Here is a 22,697-nt window from a genome sequence, read left to right as displayed (position 1 = left end):
CAGTTATTATCATTATGAGCTTTATTATTTAGCTTCTGGACTGCCTGAGAAGCGTCTCTCCGCCACCTCCTTCCCCACTTCCTCCCAATTATGGACACCCACCCCCCCACCAGTGACATGTCTGCTCAACCTTGCAAACAAACGAACGAACAAACAAGAAATCCGGGCCTCTGGGATGGGGATTTCAGGCCTTGCGTGGAGATGAGCAAGGCTTTTGGAGCCAAAAGCGGAGAGTGGAGGAGAGGGGGTTGGGAAAGAGGGAGGCTGGGTCCCCAGGGACCGCTGCAGGCAGCAGATAAGGGCCAGCGTCCAGCATGGCAGGGGCTGGGTGAGCAGCGCGGGGGCTCAGACAGGTGTATGGGAGAGAGATGGCCACAAAATTCGAAGACCAGTCAAAGCCAGGTCCGAGGAGGCGCACACAAAGGCGGGCTCCAGCGCGGCCAGTGGAGGCCTTGGCTTCAAGTCTGTCCCGCGGGGAGGGGAAAGAAAAGAAGTAAGCCTTGGCAAGGGAGGAGCGTGTTATGGTCATGCAGAGAGAGTTGTGAGCACTTGCTGGGGATGGCCAGAGAACGAGGGGCCTGGTGACAGGGACCATCCTGGAGCCTCCCAGCCAAGCCCAGCTCTCATCGCTCCCTCAACAATGTCTGGAGGAGGCAGTGGGGAAACCCCTCAGGGCACACTCCTTAAGGCAGGATGAGCTGCCTCCCGTCTGGTTTGCTCGCATTCTGGTGCTCTGGGACAGCACAGGGACCCCAGGGCCCGTTGCTAGGCCACCGTCCCCCAGAAGGCCAAATCCTAAGTCCCATTTCACCTGCTAAGCAGCCCAGGGACCAGAATAAACGACAGGCAAGCCCTCAGGCTCCATCTGCCTTTTTAAAATACGAGCTTGAGCACTCTGGCTTTCAGTAGTGACCCTGGCACCTGTTCTGACTCCGGGCTAACCCTGACACAGCCCCCAGGGCTGTCCTTGGCTCAGGGCTGAGTCTGGGCTGGCCCACTGCTCTTCTACACCGCCTCCTGCTCCAGGCCACCCCTGCCTTGTGTCAACCCAGGCCCCGCAGCCTGGCCTGGTAACTTCCCCACTGTGTCTACCTCTCCCTCATCCATCTGGAGAGCAGCTACTCAGCTTTGATCTCTCACTTCGGGTCACCTCCCCTTCCAGGCTTTTGCCCCAGCTCCCTCCTGAGTAGCATTCATTGTACCTTGCACACCCCCCTCTGTTACCATTTTGCCCCTTTCGATGTCTGGGCACCTGCCTCTCCCACTAGACTAGGAGCATCTGGAGGTCAGGGCCCTGGGCTTATTTCTCATCTCTGGAAACCCCAGGCCCAGTTCAGGACGGGGCTCATGGTAGGCAGGCACTAACCCGCCAAGTGACCTGGAACATGACCTCAGAATGACAGGTCCACGTGACCTGGTAAGTGAGACTTTCCAACTGACCCCAAAGCAGAACACTGGGAACTCAAGCCCTGGTCCGAACCAGCACACCCTGCCGTCTGTCCATCCTTCGGGGCACTGAGAGTCCCAGCCTGACACTTGCTGGGGGAGAAACCCTCCTGTCCCAGGGGCAGAACCCTGCACCCAGGACTGCAAACAAGCACGTCTGTTGTTCACCACGCTGACCACTGCCTCCTTCATTTCAGGGAGACAGAAAAGGTACAGACCCAAATGCCAGCGTCTGTGTTGCTGTCCTTCTGAGGCCCCAGCGACCCCCGCGCAGGCTCCAGTTCTCCAAACGGCACTCACTCACCCACACTGCCACCCTCCCTGCAGGGGCTGAGCCTGCCAGGCTGGCCTCTGACCCACCTGCGGAGCGGGAGGTGGGCTAGGGGCTGGGTGACTAGCTGCCCTGTGCCGACCTTGGGTCATACCCTTTGCCCAGAAACAGAAACCAGCAGGAGGAGGCAGGGAGGGAGAGGGGACAAGGCTCCTACAAGGCGGGGGTTTCCGAGGGCAAGATGGGGGAATAAGGCTGGGGTGAAACCCAAGAGAAAACACAAGCGTGGCCCCCAAGTTCACAGACTGCTTCCCTAAGAAGAGCCCCGGCTGGTGGCTCTGGGATTCCCAGGGCTGACAAATTGAGAAGGACCCTGTGTTCGGGCAGGAAGTGGGCACTGTGTTTTCAGGATGAATCATTCACACATTCGACACAGAGGAAGTGCCCAAAGAGGGGTCACGGTCCCGGCCCTGGGTCATTGTCCAAGGGGACAGGCACAGTCTTAGAGGTGAGCAGCTTGTGCTTCCGGAGGGCAGCAGCTGGGACCTGAATCTCGCTATGCTTTTCGGCAAAGCATGCACAGACACTTGAGGCTGCCTCTGGTCAGAGGCGGAGACCAGGGTTTTCCAGAGACTGATGTCAAGTAGGAGGAAGACTCTGAAAGAACAAAAGAAAGAAGTTCATTTTTACCGAACACCTGTAATGGCCAAGCGTCAACATTTCATCTGCACGGGAACCCTCTAAGGTGGCTTCCTCCATTCCCCGGCCAGGGGAATTGACAAGCTGCCTTTATTTTATTGAAGTTTAGAAAGTGCTGTTTGCACCCATCACTGCATTCACTCTCACTAGATCTCTGCGAGGAAGGCCCCAGTCTCCCTTATTTTCAAGATTAATAAACTAAGGCTCTGTGAGGCATAAAGTACCTTCTCCAAGACCAAACTGTCTGGTGTCACATCCACGATTCTTTGCTGCCCTCTCATACGTCGCGATGGACAGCCAGGCTGAGGCAGTGGAGGAACCAGACAGGGAGGGGACAGTGGGCTGACCATCGTAAGTCACCAGGGTAAAGTGGGCTCCTGCCCTTGCTTTCAAAATGCCAACAGCGGGCACCCTGGGAAGGGCCAGGCAGACATTACCCTAAAGAAGCCTAGAGCCCAGGTTGGCTTTAAGTGCCGATCAGTCAATAAAGGGGGTCTAGCAGAGGTCTGCTTGGCCTTTATGCACTCAAAGAGACATATCAGGAAAGATGTGAGACCATCCACTCCTTCTGTCTAGGGGCAGATTGCACGGCTGGTCCTGGGTTCACTTCCGGAGTCACAAAGTGAGCACGACCCCTATCATCCAACAGGTGCCTCGGTCAGGCACTCAAAGGACAGGACAGGGTGGGCGGGACCTTGTAGGGGAGGGATTGAACAGTGGGATCAAGGGCAAGGAGGTGGCAGGAAAGGCTGGCTTCTCATAGCACCCCAGCCACAGGTCCAGGCAGGAGGTGAAAGAAAGAAATTCCAGCTATGACTGGAGTGATAAAGACAGGAGCAGAGGAGAGGATGACCCCTAAGACGTGTCTAACAGCTCCCAAGAGAATGATGGACGATGACCAAGCGTGCTCAGCACACGGGGCAGTGGCGGGGGGCGGGGGGGCAGATGGGGTGGGAGCAGGGGGTGGGAGCAGTGCATGAGATCAGGGGCCACAGCCAGACACTCGGGGCCAGCAAGCTGGACCCGGGCCTCCCCTCCACTGCCCCAGGATGGCTTGGTCTCACCTCCACTGACCTGCCGTCCATCTTCAGTCTCCTGACCTCTTCCAGGTCACTCTGTCCAGCCCCACGGTGAGCCCTCCCTGCTCTTGCCCCTTCTGAAGGAGCCAGAGAAAACAGCTACAGCCTCTGTCCTGAGGTCATACGAGGGTGCCCAAGGGAGCGAGGGAGCGAAGCCCAGCAAGGGGAGTGGGCATCGCTTAAACTCGAGAGGTGAAAAATCCAGAATAACACAGACAATAAACCAGACCAACATTCCCACTGTCTCTTCCACGCGACAGGTGTTACCAGAAATAAAGGATTCTATAGCCAAAGAAGTTTCAGAAAAGGCAGAATTAAGCAGGTTTCTATAGCAGGACTTCCCAGAGCTTTTCGTGCGCTCATATGCGTGGCAAGTCTCCAAGGGGAAGGGACCGTACACAGCATTTCTCAAACTGGTTTGATCAAGGAACCTTTCATCACAGAGATTTCTCAGCACCAATGGTCTGCGGAACATGCTTTGGAAAACACCAAATAGAACTAAGCGATCCAGTCTCCCAGCTGAGCGTTTCATCTCACGAGGAATTCAGTGATCAGGTGAGAGAGACAGAGACTTCCCACCAAAAAGCAGACGAGAGGCAGAAGGTGTAGCTCTCTGGGGTCACTTCTCAGCCCTCCCTGCCATCACCGGGACTCTTCCGGAGGATCAAAGGAAATATGTAAAGCCCCTTTCAAACTACAGCGCTACAAACTTCGGGGCCTAAAGAGCAAACTCCCCTAGGGGCAGGGAAGGTGCACTTTATAACGTGATTTGATGTGGAAATCTCGCTTCACAGACAACGTTTAGAAGAACCTGTCTGTTGTAGAAAGCAAGATACACCTACATGAGATAAAGACGAGGCGAGGAAAGAAAAGCAAAGGTGGCGGGTACAGCCAAGGGCAGGAAAGAAGGCTGGCAGGGGCCAGGAGCCCTGGGTCTGGAGCCCGTCTGCCCCTCACCTGCCGTGGGGTCACAGTCAAGTCCCTCCTCTTCTTCTGTACACGAGGGTGGGGAGAGAGACAATCTCTGAGGCCCTCCCAGCCCTCAGGTCAGAACTGAAGTCCCCAACACTGCTTTGGGGGAGCCCAGCCCCAGGTGAGCCCCTGTAAGGCGTCGAGGGGAAGGACAAAACCGGTCCCGCGCAGAAGCCCCACGGGACTAGCCAGAGAAGCCAAATCTGTGCCCACATGTGAACCTGGCCTGAAACTGGGAGGGAAGCTACAAATCAGCAACCAGGCAAATGCGGAGAGCGCCAGAGAAGCCCCTCCGCCCACGTCTGTGATTTCCAGCTCCACCTGTTCAAGCTTTCGAGTCTGGCTACAGGACGAAGGTCTGGCAAAGGTAAAGGGCCACGGAGGGGCCACGTCTCGGCCCGGTTTGCTGGGAGGAGCCCTTTGAGGGAAACAGGTCCCCGGGGTACGAGATGTGGCAGTGGCGGGCTTGACGGATGAGGGAGCAAACGGCGGGCTCTCAGAGTCCGCGGAGCACGCGTGCTCATGCGGAGGGCTCGGCCCCGCTCATGCTGCTTTTTCCTATTCTTCACGAGAAGGTTCATTTTCCATTTGCTGCAGATCCTACAATGAACCGCTCAGGAGGCGGAGGGACAGTCACGAAGAGCGCTCCATCTGTCTTTACACAGCGAAGCAGCAGTCTGGACTCGAGCCCTGTGCTGAAGCGTGTTTGTGTGTGGGCACGTGCACGTGCATGCACACCTGTGCACACACATGCACGAGCGCGTGTAGTAGACGGACCGATTTCGCAGCCCGAGGTTTATAGCAGGAGGGTGAGCGTGTAAAGAGGTCAGGAGACAGGCTGCGATGGTCTGGCTCTTGGTGACCGTGTCTGGGGACGTAGGGGGTGCTGCCAGGGTTTATTACTCTGAAAGCGTGCAGACTCTATCCGGCCACACAGGATGTGACAGGGTCTCCAGGGATGTGGGGACACGCTTCCCTGTACGGCGAGTATGAACGGGAGACTGGGAGAGTGTGCTTGTGGTCCAGGGGTGTATATATCTGTCCCCGCAGCTCCTCGAAGGGTGCCAGATTCGTGGTGTGTAAGAGCCTTCTGTGAATCCATGAGCCGTGAAGGGGGTGTGCGAAGGTGCATACGCGCGCGCGCACACACGTGCATATTTGAGGGCGTGGGTGACAGGCAGCAGCCTAGGATTCTGCGTCCACCTCTATACCGACTCACCCCTGAATGGGAGGGGTGGACCAGACTGCTGGAGCCCTGCAGCCTGATCCCACGAAATGGGGGTGGAGGCGGGGGAATGCCCAGCCCCTGTCATAACAGCCTCCCCTAGCAGCGAGAACCCCAGCCGTCCCAGGGAGGAGCAGAGCTCTGGGAGATTTCCTCAACTGCCCATGAAATGCTCGGCGCAAACACGGCCCTCATCCGCTCAGTCCCAGCAAAGGGGACTGGGAATGGGGGGTAAGGGGTTGACATTTCGGAGCCACAGTCCTGGCCCAAGACCTGGGATCGGCTCCCCCAGCACCACATCCAGCTCCTGGCGGTGTCTGATGGGCAAGTGGCCCAGTTCCAGGCCGGTTTCCTGGCTACAGGGCGTTAACCCCACGCCAGCCAGGAGAGCAGACCTGGCTCCCGGAGCTGAGTACCTGCACCTCCCACACGCTGGACCACCTGCCTCGGGAGCTGGAGAAGGTTCCAAGCTGTAAAAGAAGGCTCAACTACAAGCATCCTGAGCTCCCCTCCAACCGGCCCTCAGTTGAGGCTGTGACGGAGAGGGTGTTCTCCAACGGACACTTCTCTTCAACTACACTTCCTTCTCTCCCTCTCTCTCTCTCTCTCTCTCTCTGTCTCTCAGTCACAAAGACTTTAATTGAGTCTCCATAGGGAGATGCAGCTCCATCTAATTCAGCTCTTAATTAACCCAGCACACCCCAAAGAGGCTGCAGAACTACTCATAAATTAAATATGAAAAGCATTATTTATCTAGGAACAGCCTTCTAACGGCTCTGACTCTGACGTTTATGGTTACTAATGAAGATATATTTGGAGGGAGAGAAGGTGGGGAGGAGCGACACGACTGCCCTGGGAGAAAGCGAAGCCCAGGGGCCCCGCGAGGGTCTTTCAGGGCATGGGGAGAGGAGCCAGCTCAGCCCAAGGGAATGTGCCCCACCCCCAGGCTCAGCTTCTCCAGATTTCAGGGGGGCGGGGGAGGATCAGGACAGGCTCAGGGGTCCTGTGGGGCTGCTGGGACCGAGCCCTCTTCCACTAGCTGCCAGACCACTCTTGCTGCCCCATTTTTCACTCCCAGCCTAATGACCTTGGCCTTGGCTCAACCTGAACCACCGCTGAGCCTCTCTACTCCTTGTTCCAACCCTGTCTCCATCCTATCCCTTCAGGCAGACCCCTGGGTGCTGGGCCCCTGGAATTGGCTGGCGGAGGCCACATCGCCGGTATGTGAGTCCCCCCCTCTCCTTCCACATGGCCACAGGTAACTATCCGGGGCCTCTCCCCTTGGCTTTCAAGGAGCAAAGTGATGCCTCTTTCTCTGTGTATTTGCGTAGAGCCCAAAGGAGGAGCCGAAAGTCATCCAGAGCTCAGAGGGTCTGGAACAGGGAGCTGTACTTTGGGTGCCGCCTCTCTGCCGTCGCCCCCAACCCCATAAATCACGGAAGAGTGAGCCTTGGGCATCACGCCTTGCTCATCTCTATGACCCAAGTCCCAATGCCTGGCATGTAAGTGCCACAAATGTTTTACGGCATTGTTGTTTCTCAAGAGCAGAGGAGGGGAAAGAAGAAAGAGCAACTGAAACCGAGACAAACAAGTGAGAAATATTGTAACGACCCTTGCTGTTGTGATCACATCAATTCTTCCAGAAAGGCAGCTCTGGGAATTCTCTTCCGTCTCAGGCACCGCCCCCCTTCTCCCAGAAGAGCCCCACCCCCCCCACAGTCTCCATGGTCCCAAGTCAGTCCAGGAGTAGAAATCCAACTTCTCACCCTTGGAAAACAGCCAGAAAGAGAGTTCCAGTTTGGGATTTGCTCCCTCTGGAGTGTTATCTTCATCCTCCTTACCGACGAGTCTGTCTTCCTTTCAGCCCCTGTGGCCTCCAGAGGAGGAGGAGGGACGGCAATTGCTCAGCTCTGCCAGATTAACAGGTTAAGATCCCTTCAGTCCATACCCAGCTGCTAATTTAAAGGGCAACTGCTGTGCCAGCTGCAACAATAGACACCATGAGGAACACCACACGTAGCTTCTGTTCTCGAAGCTTCCAGATCAATCAAGGAGAACTTCTGGGAAAGAAGAAAAGCCCACCGACAAGTCCCACGGTTGTCCGTGATGCGGGTTCTATTTCCCTGCAACGAGTCAGGATACCCAACTTTGTATGCTGGGGACAGGGTATTAACTCAAATAGAGGTTCCGATGAGATTCAGCTGAAGCACTCACTGCCTTGGCCCAGGATCCCGGACTCCATAATAGGGCATACCGCTAGGACTCCTGGTCTCACCCCAGGTGAGGTCCCACTTAAGCAACCTCTGTGTGACCTGCACACCAGGAGGCCCGGGGTGCTGGGATTCTGAAATAGCTGGACAAAGACAGCCTTGGAGCCTTAAAAGACCTTATCAAGTACTGTTAACAACTAACACAGCAGGAAAATGCCAAGCTGTTGGGTCACCAGCTTTGCGTTTCCCAACTACAAAGACAGACGTCACCAAACCACTGGGCAACTAATCTACTCCATCGGAAGACGTCCCATTGAGGGTTCTTATGAAACCTCAAGAAAAAGCTGCCTGCAGAAAAGGGAGAGCTTCTGCCTAGACGACAGATGGGCTGCGGACCAGAGAAGTGGTGAATTTCCACCTGAGACACCAAGAGAGATTAATCCTGATTCTTCAGCGCCATTTTTCTTTCCCTCTACCCCTAACCTCGTCTGGGACTATACTTTGACACTCTCTACTAACTAACTAACTAACTAACTAAAAGACATCTCAACAAGGCCTCCCTATCTAAATCCTCTTACTTTTGACCCCCTGAGGTCTTCTGCCCCTGAAGAAAAAAATAAAACTCTCTCGTGTGGTCCTCAGCCCGTAATTCCTGCTGATGATAGATAACAATTAATAACTGTTCCTTTAAATACTACAGAAGGTAGATTTTCTTCTACAAGTACTTCCAATACTCATATAATTAATCCCAAACTTAGATTTTTTTTTTTTTTTAATCAGACCTTGACCCCGACCAGGAATACCCTTCTGTTTAGGTCATTACAACACCATCAGAAATGGAAACTAGTATCGGGCATGTTTTTGCTGCAACAGTTTGTTCTCTCCAGAGACACTCCATCCTGCTTTGCAAAAGCTGTTTAACTCCACTCAGGAAAGCTTCCCACCCTGAGGGCAAAAAAAAAAATACGTGGCTGTCTCCCGTTGGGATAAAAGGCATTGCCAATATGGTCCATGCCCCACTGGGACATTACTTTTTATGTGGACATCAGGTTTATACCACCTGCCACACACTAAGTTTTCTTGTTTCCAGACAAATTTTAGAGGCTTTCAGATGTTTAAAATCACCAGCCTCCCAGAGGATCATGTTCCCCGAAAAGAAATGTCCAGAAATTTCCAAAGACAGACGAACACAAACTACCTGGGAGAACTGCCGTAAGAGACAACAGACTCGTTCTCCTCGCGTACTGTGCGCACCGCGATCCCCACAGTAGGGATGGTTCAGCTGGAAAAGATGGTCTGAAACCTACCCTGACCCCACTGGGTGTCATCAGTTATACACCCGCTGCTCTGGAAACCAAAGCAACCATTTTAAACTTAAAGGTATTAGCCACAGTTGCCACGGTCATCACACAGCCCTCAATTTCTCCTTTGATAGCCCAGGGGAATCTACACTACAGCAAACCCTCTGGCTGCACCTATATAAACACTACAGGCTCAAGTAGAACACTCTAGAAGTAGGTTAAAAGAAAAAGTCACCCAGATACCTAGAAAAAAAAAAAAACAGTTGGGTTTGGGACACATTTGCATTGCCTGGATTTGATAATGCAGGCCCCCTGTCCTCGGGGCCAATTACAAGAGCCAACAGCAAGTTTTGTTTCCAGTCGCTGCCTGTCGCACAGCTGCCCGGTGTATTTCTGTGCAGTCTTCAAAGCTCCTATGCAGTCTTTGTCACATCAGAAGATTAAGAAACTCTCCCTGCCACCAAGGAGTAGGAGAGACCAACTCTTGTCCAACCACAGAGTACATTCTCTAAACAGCCTCCTAATCAGCAAAATCTTGGCAATGGTGAAGACTTGAAGATCATAGAGTGTCTCACAAACTTCCTTTGCCCTTGGTCAAAAGAGAGGACTAAGGAAGGGCAGAGCAGCCCCTGACGGCTCCTGTCTTGGCAACATCACTCAGCCCTTTGTATTCTCCAAGCCACAGCAGTGACCAGACATCCTCCTGTGGCTGATACGAGTGAGTGCTGCGTCTACCCCAATTATGGTCCGAATCTCACTTCATTCCCCCTGCCTTCTAGATCAGGTTTAATAAGACACCAATCATAGAATTAACGTCTCTTCTGACAGCATCGAATGCAAAGCAAAGCGCCCCCCCACCCCGCTCCGTGAACCCTCCTCCCCACATCTCTTAAACAAGCCCAGATCCTATAATAAGTCCTTTCTAACATCTTCTTACTGAAACTGCCCTGATTCCCCATAAGGCGCATCTCTCCTTTGCGGCAGAGTGAGTCAATAAACCAAGTTGGTCCCACCAGAGGTGTGCTTCTGGTGACCTTTGGCTGGAGGACAGGGACACTGTCAGTGTATAAATAAGCAACTGACAAGAGACAGAAGCCGGTACAAGCTATAAGACACAGCTTCGCCCAAGGGGAAATGTTACTGATATAGAGAGGAGTCCTTAAGTACTGTGTATGAAAAAGGTATCTCGTAAGCATTTCTGGATACGATCACTCGTGCTGGGGCAGGAGGAAGTTGCGTTTTGTCTTGTTTTGTTTTGTTTTGTTTTGTTTAGAAGTAGGAGACGAGACTGAGCTACCTGAGCACAATCCAGACAGCCAAGAAAACATGTCTTGATCAGCAAGATAATTAGGGAACTAGAAATGAGGAAGAGGAAGACATTGTCAGCGTTGACATTCTTGGCAGTGAGTGAGAGGGAGTGAGAGGGAGCCTAGGGCAGTGCTTGGAAGGAATCTGGACAGAGGGCAACGCCTGGGATGCCTTGGGGAAGGGCTGGGGTCATACGGAAGACGCGGACACGGAGCCCGAGGGCTCAGGGAGTTCAGGGCCAAGCAGGACTGCCTTCTGCTCTCCTCCTGGTCTGACCAGTCCCCTCGGATCCGCTAGCTCGTCTTGCAGATGAGCGTGGCAGCCCATCGGCCTCCTCGGCTGCCCCTCTGCCCCTGGCTGCTGCCAGAGAGGGGACACTCCACCGGCACAGGGACCGACAGGGAGTGAGGCTGCAGGGCTCCGCGCTTGAGAAGCAGGAGGTAACAAGGTTACCAGAAGCATGCAGGGGCACAGAGGAGAGAGCACGTTTGAAAAGAACGGAAAAAACCGTTATCACGATGACAGCACGTTGAACACATTTGGGGGGTGCGGCCGGGGGGGGGGGGGGGGGAATAATGCCTCCCGCGGTGTCAAGAGAACAAGTCAAAATCAACCAAACAAAAAGTTCTCCTCTGCGGAAAGAGCCAAGACACCGCACAACTCACTGACCACCCAAGTGCCACCAGGCACTTGACCCAGCGAGACCCCCTTGCTGACCTGCCCACCTCATGTTTCATCCGGTTTTCATCTTCACCTTGACAAACACTAAAAATGCTGCAAATCCTACAGCATTCCTGCACGTGATCGTTGAATGACCTTGAAGCAGAAGGCGCTCTCGTTTTTTACAAGCGGTTGTCTCACAAATGGGGAAACTGAGGCCTAGCGACGCGAGCCCACGGGCGACATCTGGAATGTCCAGTCCGGGCTCTCTAACTCCAGATCCCCTGTTTGTGTGTCTGTTCCTATACCCCCAGCTCCACTACAGGTTCTAAAACCTGCAGGGCCTAGATGGGGACATGCTCCCCTTCTCTCTGCCATGTTATAACACAGTTGGAAACAACTGGCTTAAAAAAAAAAATAAAAAAAAAAAAAAAAAAAAAAACACGGGTTAAAGCCTAGGTAAGCAGTCTACAGTGTGTCCAACGCCTTTGCTATTAAGAAACATGTCAGAGGCTGTGCCCAGCTTACACCGACCTAGACTATTATAGTCCAGGACCCCGGCCGCCTCTTTCCCTTCCTATAACATGCATTATGGATACGTAATTACGGTAATCAAGAAACTAAATCATTGGGTGGGCCAGAACCCTTCTCCAGGGATTCTGAGAGTTCTGTTCATTCACGCCTTACAGGCATTTAAAGCCTTCATTAAAGCCACACGCCAGCCCGGATTTTTCTCACACCGCAGCACTATTTCAGGTACCTTTGATAGCCAGTGACCACCTAGGTTCTAGAATGTCTTTTCCAACGCGCTCAGACTACGGCAGGGTGCTGAGGCATCCCTTTGAAATTCCCGACTCTTGTGGCGGTGGATGGTCGGGGAACCATTGTGTTTTTCGTCCCCAGATTGTCTTTCGGGAGGTATCTGACCGACCTCAGGTTGCATTTCTACATGGTTGTTTCAAAAGCTCAAACTTGTCCTTTTTATTGCTGTGCCTAGGGCCAGACAGAGCTAAAGGGCTGTGGGGACTTTCTGTTAAAGTCACCTTTTAAAGTTGAGTTTGGGCCTCACTCTTCGAAGAAGGAAGATAGGATGCTACCTTTATGGCATCACCAGGTGAGCAACTTCAGTGTTATCCAGCCCCCAGCTTCCTGTGACCCTGCCTAACACGGACTCCTACCCACTTAATAGGATGAGGCCTGTCTCTTTTTCAAGAACCAGAGAGGAGGCGGCCCTCAGATGCAAAGTCACCAGTGGGTAGATTCAACCTCCAGATCTAGCCAGCGCACAGTCGTGGGCCCCGTGCGATGCCAGCAGCCATTTCTCTTCTTAACCTTGGCTGAAGCATGTCCTTTGACCGAACCTCCATTTTCCCCATCTGTGTAATGGGAGAGGAATTGGTCCACATGGTCCCCAGCTTCCCTTCTGTCTCTATGACACTACGACTTGGATAAGGAGGTAGGACGAGAGGCTCCAAAGAGGAGGCAGCTCTGCAGAGCCTTTCTGTCAGACTGACTCCTGCCATCGGGCCCCTCCTGGCCCCTCCCTGCCCCCAGCTGAAGGTGGTTCAAACCCTCATCATGTCTGGCCTCGATGACTAGAGTGGGCCACTAAGAAGCCTGGACTGGATGAACTTCCAGAACCCCCACCCGACACCCAACTGAAGACGCCCCTTCACGAGCTCCCACTGCCTTCAGAACCTGAGCTCTGGGGAAGGAAGACGCACCCTTAAGAATGTGGTCCCTCCTCGCCTCTTTGGGTTCATTGTTTGCCACGGTCATTTAGAAGCCATGCTGCAGACATCTGCCATTCCTTTTTGATGCCCTCCCTCTCTCTCTCACCCCCTCCCCCCATGCCTCTGAATATTCCATTGGGCTACCAAGCCCCCGCCCCTTGCCTGCTGCCCCACCTGGGCAGTCCCCATGCATTTTTCCAGGTGAGCCCTGCTCCAACATCTCCCCTTCGAGACTTCCGTCAACACCACCACACGCCTCAGCCTCTGCCACCCTTCCCGTCGCGCGCGCCCCCTTGCAGGGCACCGGTCAACACACTACTTTCTAATTCGCGGCGTGCCTGTCATCGTTTCGAGATGAGACCTACTCCTCGAGCACAAGGAGGCATTTTCGCAGAGCACCCTGCCTGGCACCCAGGAAAGACTCCATACGTGTTTGTCAAGGCAACGAATAAGAAAATGAATCAATAGGTTTCCAACTTCCCCGGCAACCTCGAAGAGACAATTATAGATTACAGAGTAGAAAGGTGCCAAACCAGTGAGACAGTAAGTGTTTCAGAAGTGCAGGGTCGGGCACCGTGAACCAGAACAGGTTATTTTTGTTTTGCTTTCGCAAGGAATCGAAAACGTTTTGGTGTGTGTGGGGGAGTGGGGGGAGGTTCATCATAAAAGCAGGGCTTTGAGAAGAACCTGGTAGTGGTGCACAGGATAGATTTGCAGAGTAAACTCAGAAGCAGTCGGAAGGTCCCTTATTGCACCAACACACGTCCCGGGTGAGAAAAAGCTTTTGAGGGTCTCGCGGGCACTGGGCTCCTGACCCCACCCTCACTCTACACCTTGACCTCCCTCCCATCTTCCCGTTATCCCCTCCACATGCCTCCCCACCAGAGCCCCAAGGCACGAGACTTACAGGGGTAGGGAGAGTGTGGCACAAGGCTAAAGCTGGAGGCCTTGGCTCAAGACTGGCATGTCAGAAGGAAAATCTCCAAGTCCTTTTTTTCCTTTTCTTTTTCCTCTTTAGGCCCCTGATCAGGAGGTGAGACTCCTGGGAGAAAGCATCTCACCTTTCCAACCAATCCGAGCCAGTCGCCGGAGCCCCTCACACGCGAGCTCCCAAAGCCTACCTCCAAGCTTGCGTGTGGGGCCTGTCTTCTTCGGGAAGGAGAAAGGGGGCCCGAGCTTCCCTCTTAGTACTACTTGTTTTGTTCAAATGTTTTCAGTGGAAGAAACGAAGCCCCATAGAGGTCAAACGACCTGCCCAAGGTCACACGGCTAGTTAGTAGCCAAGAGCAGTCTTCAAACCCAAATCACCTGTTAGGGCTCTTTGTCGGAACTCAACTCAGAACGGGAGGACGAGCTGACTTCTCTGGTTGCTGTGGGGTCCGCCCCAGGCCCAGGCTCCCCCTGCCCCCCGCCTGGCCCCAGCCACCCCTAACAAGTTCTCCTGCCCCTAGGGATGGTAGGAGCAGGGCGTTTGTTACCTCCTTGCTGCCCTAGTAAGGTACTGACCGAGTGACCAAGGCTCTTCTGGAAGGTGAGCAAGAGGTTCCAAATAGCCAAGAGGAAAACATCACTGTCCCCTTCTCCACAGACATCTGCACAGCTGCCTGGGACCGCGGACAGGAGGGAGGAAGTGAGCAGCCCAACTCTTTACCACTGAGGCCCACTCTCCCTCGTTCATGCATATTCCACCTAGAGACTGTGGATTCCCAGGGCGTGAAGCATGAGGCATGAATTTTCTAGAGTTCCCAGTGAACCACTGAGGATGAATTGGGGCGAGAAGCAGTGGGGGAGGGGTGGATGTCTCAGGCAGAGAAGAAAGTTGCTTTTGATCTCAGAGTCACAAGCAGCGCAGGGTGGGGATGGGGGTGGGGGTGGGAGCAACACCTGTTCCAGGCCACCTGTTCTCGTCACCACCAATAAACAAGAGAGACCAAGATCTCTCTTCAGATTCTATTAAAAAGTCATTCAGCAAAGGCTGGGTGGCACTCGTCCTTTACCAGGTACTACCAGGCGGTTCAAAGAAGTCTAACATCGCTGGAATCCCTCCGCTATAGCCCAATCCCCCAGCGTGTGGGCGTCTACAATCGGTCCCTAAAGTAGCCATCACCCCCCTGGCCCGTCCTCCATGATAATTTAAAAAACGCTCACACTTGATCCATCTTACGCGCAAGATGAAGGTCTCGAAGCCCTTTTAATCCTATCTTTTCCCTACCGAAATCCCTTGAGAGATTTCTCAGGAGTGGGTTTGGAGTCTAGTAACTAGCTGTGTGACCTTGGGCAAGTCACTTGACCTCCATGGGACTTAGTCTGACCTCTCTGAGCCTCCCACAGAACAAAGCCTCAACTCCTCAGCCCCGCAGCCCGGGCTTCCCCGAGCAGGTCCCTCCGGTGCCTCCATGCTGCCCCCCCTCCCCAACACTCTGCCCTAAGCCCCGTCATTGTCGGTCCATCTCTGACAGCACTTACCCCATTCTAAGTCACACTCAAGTCACTTGGTCCTGGTCTGTCCTCACAGTGTATCTCCAAACTCCTTGGGGGCAGAGCAGGAAACCCAGGGTCAACAAACGTTGACCATGAGATGTTGAATAAACACCCATCATTCCTTCCAATCAGCTGCCTGCTGCCCTCCCCCAAAGAGTCTGTCTGACACTACAGATTCCAGAAGCAGGCTTCTCAAATGTGGTCCATGGACCACTGGCCGCAGAAATACCCAGCAAGCTCGTTAAAGATGCAGGTTTCCAGACTCCACCCCAGACCTGTGGAATCAGAACCCCTGGGCAGCTCTAATTCCAGGGGGCTCCCATGTTCTGGCCTTGAACTCCACAGACTCTGGAGCAGGGGCCCTTTGGCAACAAAGAGTATTGCGATGGCTCCCCTGAGCAGCCTGGGGTGAAGACGGGTGGGGGCGTGGGGAGCCATAACAATAACATGCTAACCGTCCCTGCCAGTCCTTGGCACTCATCTCCAACTTCCTGTGAGCACTTCACGATGCCAGAGGAGCCACGGTCCATCCTGGCCGCACCCCCACAACCTGCCACTTCCCTTTTGGCCTCTCTTCCTGCCTACCCGCATGCTAAGGTGCCTTATAAAACCGACGTGAGGAGCATTTTCAGTGGCCCACTTTACCTAATTGAACCTCTGCTTGTTACCCAGGCAGCCTCCTTCCAACCCGAGGCCTCCGACCCGCAGTGCCCCATGGCACCTCTGATGCCAAGGGTCTGCGGTTGTGGGGGGGAGGGCACCATCAAAGGACTAAGAACCCAAAGGCCTAGAGCAGCAAAAGCCCCAGGGCTGACTGGGCATCTCTGGGGAAGTCATGTCCCCATCTTCTTCTCTGAAGACCACAGAATTTGGACAGATAACCTTAGGGAAACCTTTGGGTCTAAGAGTCTGGAATTAGGAGAACTTCACTCCCTGATGCAGCAGTTCAGGACAGAGGGCTGCAGGGTGAAAGGAGCTCCAGCCCCAAGGGCAAGGGCAAGGAATCAGTCACCTTGAAGGTGGCTATTGGGTCTCAGTTTCACATAGAGCTGGAAAAACCTGAGGGTATTTCCACAAGAAGCAAGCACTCAGCCAGAGTAGGGAAGTCACAGCAAATGCTCACACATTTACTCCGGGGCAGGAAACACCGTTCCGAGCACCCTGCACGCATTAGCTCATTTAATCTCTGCGCGCATCCAATAGGTAGGTACTATTATCCCCATTTTACAGATGAGGAAACAGGTGCAGGGAGGCGAAATAATTTGCCCACAGAGCTGGCCGGGTGGCGGAGCCAGGACTCGAACTCAAGCCGAGTGCACGAAACCACGCTCTCGGCCGCAGTTGTCTCAACCCCATCCCCTCGGAGAAGACACCCTCCCAGACCGTGCGGTTCACCCCACCCTGCCCTCCCACAGGGCAAGCAATACTACTTCTATGGAAGGCTCATGGAGACTGTCATTTCTCCGAGGTCCAGAATCAAGTGGTGTGGCCTTTGTTCCATGAGACTGAACGTGGACTGGAACATGTTTCCAGGACAGATACCGTAGGGCCTCAGCCCTTGGCAACATCGTCACGTGCGGAAAAAGCTTTTTGGTGTTCTCCCCTTTCCTCCCTTCCTCTCTCTTCGTGGACCCTGCTCTCACCTCCTCTCTCCCACCCACCTGCCCTGGGTGTAAAGAGCACTGCGTTCAGAAAGTCACCTGCTGTGACCTTAATTCTCCTGGCTTCTCCGAGCGTGTTTTTCCCAACCGGATCGAGAGGCACTACCGTGGAATGACCTGCGTGTGGGCCTGAGAAGCCACCTGGGTCCACCTGTGAGACCGTGTCCCTCAAGCCCTGGCTTCCCCACGTGTGAAGCGGGGCTCGGGTGGGTCACCGGAAGGACTCAAGGTGACACCCAGAAAGCCCCCGGGGCCCCCCCACCCCCGCCAGAGCACCTTGGCTCGTGCCTTGGCCCATACCACCTGGAATGCCTGTTCTCATACCTCTTCAACTCAAACCCCTGCTCCTGCGTCAGGCCCTACTGTAATCCAGATGCTTTCTCAACAGAAGAAACTCCCCCCCTCCCCCATCAAGCTGGAAAGAACCACCCGCTCCCACGAACCCCCATGGTTATCTCATGGTTCTACCTGAGGAATCTGTGTGCCTCCCACTCCCCCATCCAACTGTCTGCTTCTTCAAGAGAAACCAGGTCATACACTTTTCCTAAACCTGCTCATAATCTAGCCCGGGGCCTGGATGCAGAGTAGTCACTCCATATATGTTTGATGAATGAATGGGAAAGAGCAAAAGAATAGCCCCAGAAATAGGAAAACAGCAACGTTTTATTTCCGTGATGAACCCGGACCCAGCGTTTCTCTGCACCAAGGACTCCCGACTCCCAGACCCTTCCACGGCGCCCCGGGACAGGGCGGTGTCCTTCCTGCCCTTTAGATCTGGACCCCAAGCCTCTTGCTAACAATGTATATATCTCTCTCCCCAGTAGACAATAAGCCCCTCCCAGTTGACCTGTAACCCAGGGTCCGCTAGAGGCAACTGTGGGGCTTTGCTCCATCGGCAGCTCCTCAGGAGGACCGGGAAAGAGCCTCCCCCTGCAGCATGGGATGCGAGTGAAGACTGTGGCCTTTGCCTCACTGTGGTCCATCAGTTCAGCTACACAGAAGACTTTTGGGCCTGGTCAGGGCCCGAGGCAGATGGGTCATAGTTAATATAACCAACCCACCTTAAACAGAATGAGAGCCAAGAGAACCGACCTCAACCAAAAGTCAAAAAGCTTTTGATTTTGTTGGGTTGGGTTTTTTGGGGTGGGGGGGAGGGGTGGGGGGCCATAGTTGGTGCTCTAAGAACCCCCTCTCCAAAGGGTCTCCTTGGCTCCTTGCCGAAGGAAGGACAGGTCACAGGAAAGCACTGGATACTCTTGGCAGTCTTGTCCAGAGCTAGACTTGTAGGTGGCTGTCTAGATTAGCATTTACCCTCCGTTAGGTAGAAACACTTCCCAGGCAAAAATGAATGGAGGGAATAATTATCCAAAATACAGAGAGTCATGTACTACGAGGCTCATCACAGTGTAATTTACAGTGATGAAAAACTGTAAAAATGTACTAACTGCCTGCTAAAAGTTGGATGATCGAATAAACAGTGGCAACTCCTTAGGATAGGTTATTATTGATAATCTATTTGAGGAACCTTTAATGGCAGAGGGAAATGCACACGCTATTAAGAGAAAAGGCTTGATGCACTACCATATACACAGTATAGACAAGCTTCACGGTGTAAAACACCAGATCAGGGAAAGGAAACCAGATCAAAGTGCGGTGTTGTCCCTGCACAGGGAGCTTCTGCATTTGTTCTCTTAGGCATTTTTTTTTGTGTGAGAGCTTTTCCAAGTTTCCTATAACCACTTTACATTCCTTTTATAACATGGAAACCATATAAAAAGGAAGCCAAGGAGAGAAGTAGGGAAGGGAGGGTCCTTGTTAGAGGGAAGAATGGGCAGAGGGAGGCCGAATGGAGTGCCGTGATGAGAAATAACCAGGGTGCCTTCATGACCCCACTCGGCTGGTGGAGGTGGAGGTGGAGGTGGGGGGGGGGGGACTAGACTACCAAGCCGAGCATAAGGACGTGCTGAATCACAGGTGAGGGCGGGAAGATGGTAGCCAGGGCCTATTCCCAAGTCTAGAGGGAAGCTGAAGGGAGAGGGCAACAGGAGAAGATTCAGACCCCACTTCTGCAGCATTTGTGCCCCAGCATCTATTCCTCTTTGTGACATGCTAGGACAAGAATGCCATCCGTCACCAAGACCCAGTGCCCAGCTGCACAGAGCACATCCCTAAGGAGAAGCTCTTCACACACTCATACACACACACGTGCACACGCAGCCGTTTTACAGCCCGGTGGTCTCATCTCTAGACCCTCCTCCTCAGGCTGCAAAAGGGGGAATTGGCTGGGCAGTTAAGGGAGCTTGCTGTCTGGGAAGCAAGCAGCTTCCGGTCCAGAAAGCTGGCAACCTCGTCTCTCCCTCTCTCCTCCTCCACCCGAGTCTCCACCCTCAGGTCCTTGGGTCTGGTTTCTTTTTTTTTTCCTGCCCTGGGTCCAGTTCCCAGCGGACCATTCCTGGTCTAGTGGATCTGCTATCTCTCAGCACCACCTGCTGCCCATTCTGGCCTCCACCAGTGTCCCCTTTCAATTTCTAGAGTCTCCAGGGCCTGATTCCTTATCACGCTGTGTGCATCCAGTGCCTGTCTTTGGAAAGTAGGAACTGAAGAGACAGAGTGTATAGACTTTGCCCTTCTCTCTAGCCTTTTTCTAAAAACCCTAAAACGGTTACAGTCAGAAGAAACCCCAGTAGACATCTAGGCCAGCCCCCTTTGCCTCCCCCCCCCCCCCCCCCCTCCCCCCCCCCCCCCCCCACCAAGATCCTGGGGCAGAGATAGCAACCACAGCCCTCCTCCTGCCCCCGCAGGATCCAGCCTGCTCTTTCTACACAAGATCCAAGGTCCAGAGTGCTCCGGGAGGGCACACAGGACCATCCACTCTGCGCAGGTAAGTCACAAGGATGGCCATAGAGGGTTAAATAGTCCTAGAGCCCAGGATGAGACTCAAGTTGCCAACCTGACCCATAAGCCAGCCCCCTCTGGACATGCCTCCATCCCCAAGTCACCAGGGCCACCTGAAGCTCTCATCCTCTCCCATTACTTCCCTTTGAAGTCCATCACCCTTCCCAAAGGAATAAGAAAGCTTAACTCCAATTCTAACTTAACTCTCCTGGCTGGCACTAAAGGATAGTCGCACTACAAATGTTTGAGCATCCTAGAAAATCCCCAAACTCCAAACAATCACAAATGGCATAAGTGCACCTACTCTAAGGCAGGGTTGCTGCTGCCTGGCCTTTGCATCCTCTTGCTCAGGAGACCACCTAGCATCCCGCAATAGGAGTAGGAATCCCAAGGAAGGAGAGATGTCCCAGACAGGAGACGGGCTCAGGGGTCTTCCTATCAGCATCCATTCCATCCTTCCACCCCTCCACCCCCATGTGGACACTGGTTCCTCCCCACCTTTCCTCTGCTTTGTCCTCAGTTGGCCCCAGAGGAGCCACATCACTGATGGGACCTTAGTCCAAGTGGCGCAGTGAACCCAATGAGAAGACGAAGCTATGTTTCCTGGGCTCTCCGGCCTGGGTGTGGCTGCAGGAGTGACAGCCCTGGCGTCACTGAGACAAGCTGTCACTATAGTTAAACCCAGGCCCTGCCATCCCTCACTGACAACCCAGCAGTTTAAGATTAATGACTGAGAAGAACAGGCCTACCAAACTCCAGTGGATCGCCTGGAATTTGAAATGCCTATCCTACTCTCAAGTCCCCCCAGGCCTGATAAAAATTAGGAGGAGAGGATAAAGAGAAGGAAGATGGGCAAGATGGAAAATAGGGCCGTGGGTTCCCAGAGCAAGGTCGCCGTCCGTAATGTCACATCTGCTGGCAGTGTGCGTCCCGGGGCTCAGAGGGCAGCTTCCTCTCTCCCCACCCTCAGGGATGCAGTGGCGTAGAAAGCAGAAAGAGCTTTAGGTCTGGACATCCTGGATTCTCGTCCCGATTCCATTGCTGCCTAGCTGTGTGATCTTGAGCAAATTACTTAAATTCTCTAAGCCTCCATTTTGCCATCTGTAAACGGGAGGGATTGACACCTGAAAGCATTACGTGAAAGCTAAAAGAGAGAAGATGTAAGTCGAACCCTGAAACGCTTTCTGGCTTGTAGCGGATGTCTAGTACAAAGTAGTTAGTTCTGGGGCGCCTGGGTGGCTCAGTTAAGCATCCGACTTCAGCTCAGGTCATGATCTCACAGTCCGTGGGTTCAAGCCCCGCATCGGGCTCTGTGCTGGCAGCTCAGAGCCTGGAGCCTGCTTCGGATTCTGTGTCTCCCTCTCTCTCTGACCCTCCCCCGCTCACGTTCTGTCAATCTCTGTCTCTCAAAAATATATCAACATTAAAAAAAAATCTTTATTTCAAAAAAAAAAAGTAGTTAGGTCTCCTTAAATTGCATAAAAACACAGGATCTTCTCGGGCCACAGATCTTGGTTCCCTTTATTTCAAATAATCATTCTTACAGACAAAGGGGTTAGGAGGACAGTTCACTCAGTCAGTCCGTTTATTCAACGATTATTCCTGAGTGCCCCCTACGTGTCATGACATGGAATAACGGGGAACAAAAGGGGGTAACTGCTTTCATTCTCACTGCAGAGGGGAGCAGAGGAGAGACAGCAAACAGGTGGAAACACTAAGCAGGGATAAGTGCTATTAAAATAATTAATAATAATAATAATAATAATAGAGGCGCCCGGGGGCCTCAGTTGGTTAAGCATCCTATTTCAGCTCAAGTCATGATCTCACGGTTCGTGAGTTCAAGCCCCGGGTCGGGCTCTGTGCTGATAGCTCAGAGCCTGGAGCCTGTTTCGGATTCTGTGCCTCCCTCTCTCTCTCTGCCCCTCCTCAACTTGTGCTCTGCCTCTCTCTCTCTCTCTCAGAAATAAACATTAAAAAAAATAATAAAATAAAATAAAATAAAGCACAGCGAGGAGAGAGAGAATGGCTGGTTTACGTAGAATGGTTAGGGAAGGCATCACACTCCACTGAGACATCTATAGGCATCTGAAGAAGTGAAGTGGTCAGTTGTGTGGCTACCTGGGAGAGAAGCACTCCATGGGGTGGTGGGGGCAGGGGGAACAGTGAGTACAAAGGCCCTGGGGCAGTAGCATATCCAGGTTAAGGGAAGCACATACCAACTCCTAATGGAATTAGTTCAGAAGAAGGAGCACCTCTATCTACCGGGCAAAACAATGAAAGGTTCCCGGAGACCAAGGCATGGAGATTGACCTTCAAGCATGGCTGGTATTTTGACAGCCACAGATGGGAGAAGGAGAGATTTCCAAGCAGAGAGCTTCCACCTTTCATGTTTTGGGAGTCTAGCTCCATCCTCTGCCCTGGTGTTCACAGGAAAGGAAACCGAAGCCCATAGAAGGGCTTGCTGAAGTGACACCACCGGTTAGTAGTGAAGTCAGAACAAGAACCTGTCCTCTTGACTCCTGGTCAAGGGCTTTATCACCAGACTTGGCCTTATTGTTCGGAATATGTACAAGCCAGCTCCCCCGGGGAGGCTCTCTGGGGCAGAAGTCCACTTCCTACCGGTCTTGGTACTCTCATGGCCCCTAGCCCGGGCGTAAGGGGACCGCTGGGGAATTTTGACTGACCCCTGCTCTGTCTTCATCGGTGTGTTTTGGGCATACCAGCCGCCAGGGCAGCCAGGCGCCGTATTGCAACTC

At 53.3% G+C, this 22,697-nt stretch overlaps 1 long non-coding RNA gene across 1 annotated transcript; it reads right to left on the bottom strand.

Annotated features, from left to right (window-relative positions):
* On the bottom strand, positions 1-14,300 carry LOC125934336 (uncharacterized). Its single transcript, XR_007461328.1, has 2 exons — positions 3,481-14,300; positions 1-2,374 (listed from the first exon to the last, which is right to left on the bottom strand). It is a non-coding gene; the product is annotated as an uncharacterized LOC125934336 (long non-coding RNA).
* Between the last annotated feature and the right edge of the window lie 8,397 nt (positions 14,301-22,697).

Source organism: Panthera uncia, chromosome D1 (genome assembly GCF_023721935.1).
Source record: "Panthera uncia isolate 11264 chromosome D1, Puncia_PCG_1.0, whole genome shotgun sequence".
NCBI classification, from domain to species: Eukaryota; Metazoa; Chordata; class Mammalia; order Carnivora; family Felidae; genus Panthera; species Panthera uncia.
Note: the sequence above shows the minus strand (reverse complement) of the source record. Positions and strands in the feature narration are given on the sequence as shown.